Below are 6,357 nucleotides of genomic sequence, written 5' to 3' on the forward strand. Positions count from 1 at the left end.
CTTATTTCTTGATAGGATAGGTAATTTTCCATTGTGTACTGGACATTTTGAATACCATGAAACTAATTTCTATTTAAATCTTCTATTTTATAAGGAAATCAAACAGTTTAGGTTCAGAATGCATCTTCTGGCCCACTTTTGTAGGCTGTGTTTCTGTGTCAATCTAGTTTTCAGAGCCTTTGCAGTGTTTTCTAATCTGCCTCACTTGGATGCTACCTAGAAGCCAATCTGAAACCTGAACTATAGCCACTCACAGTTCATTTTGCTGTGTTGAATTATAGTCGATGTGATGAGTTGATCTACTTCAGGGTATTCCCAGAATTTCCTGCAAAGATTTAAAGAATCCATTTCTCTAGCTCCCTTTTCTCTTCAATCCCACCTCCATCTCTACTTGGAGTCGATGGGATGCTGCCTTTTTGCAGTCAATCGCTCAGTACAGGGCAGGCATGGTCTACAAGGGTCCACACCACAGTCTTGGCCAGACCCAGTGACCAGGAAGAATGGGTGTGGTTTTCTCCCAGTGTGTTCATGTAGAGTAGGCAGTTTTTTCTCCTTCAGTGTCACCCCTTTTTCCATTCATTTGGCTTGTGAGAGCAGGGTTTTTTTCTTTGTCTGTATCCATTGATATTTTCTGATTGTAGGCTTCCACTGAACCCAAGCCAAAACAAAGCAAAAGAAGGCAAAAAGCAAGTATAGGAAAGATCCCAGGAAGCTTACTCCCAGGATATTCTACATACCCCAGAGTGCTTAGTTTTTATTTATTTATTTATTGTTCATATTAATACATTTTATTTTATTTATTTATTTGTTGTCTTTCAAGCTATTTTAATTTCTGTATCATTATAATGTTTTATCATCTGGTAGAGCAAATTGTCCCTGATTTATCTTCTTTTGCGGAACTTTCTTGGATATTCTCACTATTCTCACATGTTTAGTTTTTCTGCAATAAGCTAAGTGTCAGTATCTAGTTCAGAAGAGAATCCTGTTGGTTTTAATGAATCCACATTCATTCCACATACATTTATAATACGGTTTGATGAGAACCGACTTGGTTACATTGTGGAGGCTTCGATCCAACAAGAAGACCTCAGTTATTATTTATTCAAATTTTGCTTTACAACTCTTGATGAATTTTTTTGTTTTTTAGACAAGGTCTTACTCTGTCATCCAGGCTGGTGTGCAATGGCACAGTCATGGCTCACTGCAGCCTCAACCTCCCAGGCTCAAGCTATCCTCCCACTTTAGACTCCCCAGTAGCTGGGAGTACAGGTGGGCACCACCACACCAGGCTAATGCTTTGTATTTTTTTCGTAGAGACTGGGTTTCCTTAGTTTTTATTTATAATTAGCAAGAGGAATAGGGTGGAATATACTTGTCTCCATCTTGTGTGGAATTTGAGGTGCCCAAAGCAACCTTTCAAAGACAGATTTTTAATCTAAGAAACTAAAACATTTTACCACAAATACACTCTTTCAGTGAAAACTAATGTTTTATTTTTATTTTTTATTATTTTATTTTTGAGATGGAAGCTTGCTCTGTGGCCTAGGCTGGAGTACAGTGGCGCAATCTCAGCTCACTGCAACCTCTGCCTCCCAGGTTCAAGCGATTCTCCTGCCTCAGCTTCCCAAGTAGCTGGGACTACAGGCACGTGCCACCATGCCCGACTAATATTTTATATTTTTAGAAGAGACACTGTGTTAGCCAGGATGATCTTGATCTCCCGACCTCATGATCTGCCCGCCTCAGCCTCCCAAAGTGCTGGGATTACAGCAGTGAGCCACCATGCCTGGCCTGGGAAAACTAATATTTATTAAACACCTATGTGTCTATACTATATGACAAACTTCCTAACAACCCAACAAATAAGCTATTTCTTTTTTATTATAGCTGAATACACTCAGCCAGCAGATGGAAAGTAACATCTATGCTATGCTCTGTGCTTGAGGTTTTTGTTTTTAAAATGTGGAAAACAACAAATACTGTAGCATGCAGACTATTCAATATTGGTCATTGTTTATGTATTTGTTTATTAAAGAATAAAGCCAGGCGCGGCTAATTTTTTGTGTTTTTAATAGAGACAGGGTTTCACCACGTTGGCCAACCTGGTCTCGAACTCCTAACCTCAGGTGATCCACCTGCCTTGGCATCCCAAAGTGCTGGGATTAAAGGTGTGAACCACTGCACCTCTCCTCACAGTGACAGTCTTTGAACAGTAAATATTCTCGATCTTTGCAGGTCAGAAAGTATCTTCATTTTTTACACTGGTTTTAGAAAGAAATTGACTGGGTTTAGAATTCTAGGTTGCTGGTTACCTTTCTTCAGCATCTTGTAGATATACCACTGTTCTGGCATCTATTGTTGCTGAAAAAAGTTGAATGTCAGTTTGTCTTTTCTTTGAAGGCTCTGTTTTCTAGTAGCTTTTGAGTTTCACTAAAATGTGTCTAGATGTATATTGCTATCTAGTTTGGGAATCATTGTGCCCTTTTAATTGAAAGTATATATCTTTAGTTCTGGACACTTTTTATTATCTTTTAAATATATTTCTCCTTCCCCATCCTATGTCCTTCTTGAATGTCTTAGAAGTCTTTCATCTACCCTGCACAACTTAACATCTATTAAATCCTCCCTCTGAGGTGGAGGTTGCAGTGAGCCAAGATCACGCCACCGCACTGTAGCCTGGTGCCTGGTGACAGAGTGAGACTGTGTCAAAATAAAATAAATCCTCCCTCTGTGCTGTGTTCTAGGTGATTTCCCCACTTTATTAAATTTTCTTTCAGTTTCATAAATTTTCTCATTAATTGTGTCTAGTCTTTGGTTTAGCCTGTCAAAATAAGATCTAAATAAGTTTTTTCTTTTAGAACTATTTTGTTTTCAAGTTTATCTGTTCTTGTTTCAGAACCTCCTGTTCTTATTTATGGATTTTAGTCCATGATCTCTTTGAGCATTTCAGCATACTTCTTTCAAAGTTCTTTGTTGTTATTGTTGTTGTACTTTGGGCCCGGGGGTACATGTGCACATCCTGTATCCTGCAGGATTGTTGCACAGGTACATACATGCCATGGTGGTTTGCTATCTCCATCACCGCCCCACCCCCCCCATCTTTCTCTCATTTCTGATTCTTTAAGAATTTTGCCATTTGTTGGTCCTTAACATTGCATTTCCTTTAAAAATAAATAAATTTGTATCTGCAAGTTTATAGGAGTTTTCTTCTGAGAAATTTTTGTTCATGGCTTGGTTATGGATGCAGCTGCTTCCTTTGGAGAAATTTTTAGGTTATTTCTGCTGGGGCCTTATATGGTTTTCTGAAGCTGAACCAAATGTTATGTTTTGTTAAATGGGACTCCTTCACCGTGCAGATAGTATGAACTGGTTTCTGTATTCACATGCAATCACACCTCTTGTTTGTATGACTTTGTTTCAGCCAATGACCTGAGATTGGGAACTTGTTTCTTGCAATGACCCTGGACTAGTAGATACTGATTTTTCAGTCCTCATATTGGAACAGGGCTTTCCCAATTCTAAATGTGCCCATTTCTGCTCCTTACTATCCAATGTGACTGCAGCTTCAATTCTTAACATCCATTCCCCAACGTTATTGAAACACCCCAATTCCAAAGGTACAACATACCCAGTCTAGGGACCTCTATGAGCCATGTGGTTTTCAAGTTCTTTGTGTTCCCTCTCTATTTCTATCACCTGCATACTTCCCTTTCTTCCTTTAGAACTTATTTTTTTCTATGGAAAAGAGATAAAGAGGAGTATTTACTGGGGAAATTTGAGTGAGGAAAAGAGGAATATTTTACCAGCATGTCCGTGTCTTTGAAGTAGGAATGGGAATATTTCCCATATATGTTCAGTCTGTATCTAAAAAGAGAAGTGAGTGCTGTTGGTATTTTTCACCTCTGTAAGTAAAATAATGTGTGAAAAATACCAACAGCCCTCAGGTAAATGTCATTGTCACCGTTTTACAGATAAGGAAGCAGTTTCAGAGAGTTAACCACTTGCCCTAAGTCACAGCTAGTCATTAGTGGGGCTAGAATTTAAATTCAAAGCTATATATTACTTTGCACTATTTTTTTCTGCCTCACTGTTGTTCAATTATTTACTCAATAATTTACTTTTAATTTTGCTTATATCGTTTTGCCCTTGACATCAGGTTTGGACAGTATTCCAAAGGGAAGTGGTCTGGCACGGTGGCTCACAGCTATAATCCCAGGGCTTTGGGAGGCTGAGGTGGGAAGATCTGCTTGAGGCCAGGAGTTGAGACTGGCCTGGGCAACATAGGGAGACCTCCTTGCTGCAGAGAACCAATATGCAACCTGACTAAATTTCATCTAAAAATACCTGACAATGATTGTTGCATAATGCATATTTCTTTTAGAGACTCCCCTTATTTTCATACCATAATTATCATGGGCTTCATTCTTGTCTTCTTTTTTTTTTTTTTTTTTTTAAATGGGGGGACCGAGTCTTGCTGTTGTCACCCAGGCTGGAGTACAGTGGTGCAATCTTGGCTCACTTCAATCTCAAACTCCCGTGTTCAAACGAGTCTCCTACCTCAGCCTCCTGAGTAGCTGAGTCTACAGGCAGATACCACTATGCCTGGCTAGTGTGTGTGTGTGTGTGTGTGTGTGTGTGTGTGTGTGTGTGTTTATTTTTGGTAGAGTTGGGGTTTCATCATGTTGGCCAGACTGGTCTCAAGCTCCTTACCTCAAGTAATCCGCCTGCCGCAGCCTCCGAAAGTGCTGGAGTTACAAGTGTGAGCCACTGTGCCTGGCCAAGCTTTATTCGTAAATGCAACTTACTTCTGGGAAATAATTGTTTAAGGACTGTATAAAGCCTGCTTAACTAGCACCTTCCTGCAGCCCCTTCTCCCAAAATACCCTCATGCTTGGTAGCATTAGACTTAAGATTGACAGCACTTCTATGAATGGCAGACACTCAGGCTAATGGCTGTCTTTTTTACAAAATATAAAAATAATGTTGCTAGACTGATGCAGTAGCTCACCAGCACTTTGAGAGGCCAAGGCAGGAGGATTGCTTGAGCCCAGGAGTTTGAGACCAGCCTGGGCAACATAGTAAGACCTTGTCTCTTTTAAAATTCCAAAAAATTAGCTGGGCATGGTGGCATGCACCTGTAGTCTTCAGCTTCTTGGCAGAGGTGAGGCAGGAGAATCGCTTCAACCAGGAAGGTCGAGGCTGCAGTGAGCACTTATTGTGCCACTGTACTCCAACCTGAGAGTTGTTTTTTTTTTTTTTTTTTTTTTTTAATAGTTTTGCTAGATAACTCTCCATTCCCACCCTCCCAATATGTCTGACACCACAGACTATACTCATTCCTTTGCTATTTGCAAGTTTATAGTAGCCTACCGCAACTGCCTCATCCACAGATAGAATTTTCTTCATTGTCTTTTGGAATGCATTTAACCAGTAAGCTTCTTTTAACCGATAAAAACATCTAGATTTTGTATTTTGCATAACATTGATATTCCTTTATAGTTCATATTGGATGAAATGTCTTGAACACAAGCAAGTTATCTTTTTTTTTTTCCATTCTGTATGCCAGACTTTTAAAGAAAGAATCTGCGTTGAGTTCAACTTTGGCTGCTTGCTCTTTTGCTGTGAGTAGCAGTTTTCAATCAAGTTTCCAGTGGCAGCACCAGTGGGGAAAGTCTGCATTTTTTTAGGATGACCGTGACCGACCTCACTCCTAGAGCTATTGGATTCCAGCCTGTTTTGGGGGAGTTTATTATTTTGGTTATTACTTAAAGCACTTAAGTCTTCTGAATCTCACTGAGTTTTTTGTTTTGACTTTTCAAATGTTCTTCACAACTCTTTTGTAGGAAATTTAAAATGTTATACCCAGAACTGTACAAGTACTTTACTAGTGAGGTTAAACTAAATGTAACAATGCAACAACAGATCAAAAGCACACTAAGATTTCACTTGTGTCAGTTTTGAAAACTCTAGACCTCTTACAGCAGCCACAGACTTGTTTCCTTTCATGCAGTTCCCCTTAAAAAGCAATTTACAGTTGTTTTTTTTTTCAATCCTCCGTAGATTCTGCTTAATTCAGAAGAAATTGCATGCAATCCCTGGCATTGTTCCAGAAGTTAATTTGTGAATGAATGAAAGCCATGATCTTTGCCTTGATGTAAGTTGAAAATGAAATAATCTTTTGTTTGTATGAATATTTCCCATAGGAACAATGATATGCAGGGGTGTCCAATCTTTTGGCTTCCCTGAGTTACATTGGAAGAATTGTCTTGGGCACAAATAACATATACTAACAATAGCTGATGAGCTTAAAAGAAGAAGAAAAAAGAGCAAAAACCTCATACTCCTTTTTTTTTTTTT

At 39.1% G+C, this 6,357-nt stretch overlaps 1 long non-coding RNA gene across 1 annotated transcript in view; it reads left to right on the forward strand.

The window, feature by feature from the left end:
* The first annotated feature begins 5,197 nt into the window (after positions 1-5,197).
* LOC108288092 overlaps positions 5,198-6,357 on the forward strand; it is a 6,999-nt gene continuing 5,839 nt past the window's right edge. The window contains exon 1 of the long non-coding RNA XR_001818582.2: positions 5,198-6,154. This is a non-coding gene — a long non-coding RNA (uncharacterized LOC108288092). The remainder of the gene's footprint in view (positions 6,155-6,357) is intronic.

Source organism: Cebus imitator, unplaced genomic scaffold, assembly GCF_001604975.1.
Source record: "Cebus imitator isolate Cc_AM_T3 unplaced genomic scaffold, Cebus_imitator-1.0 Scaffold364, whole genome shotgun sequence".
Lineage (NCBI taxonomy): Eukaryota > Metazoa > Chordata > Mammalia > Primates > Cebidae > Cebus > Cebus imitator.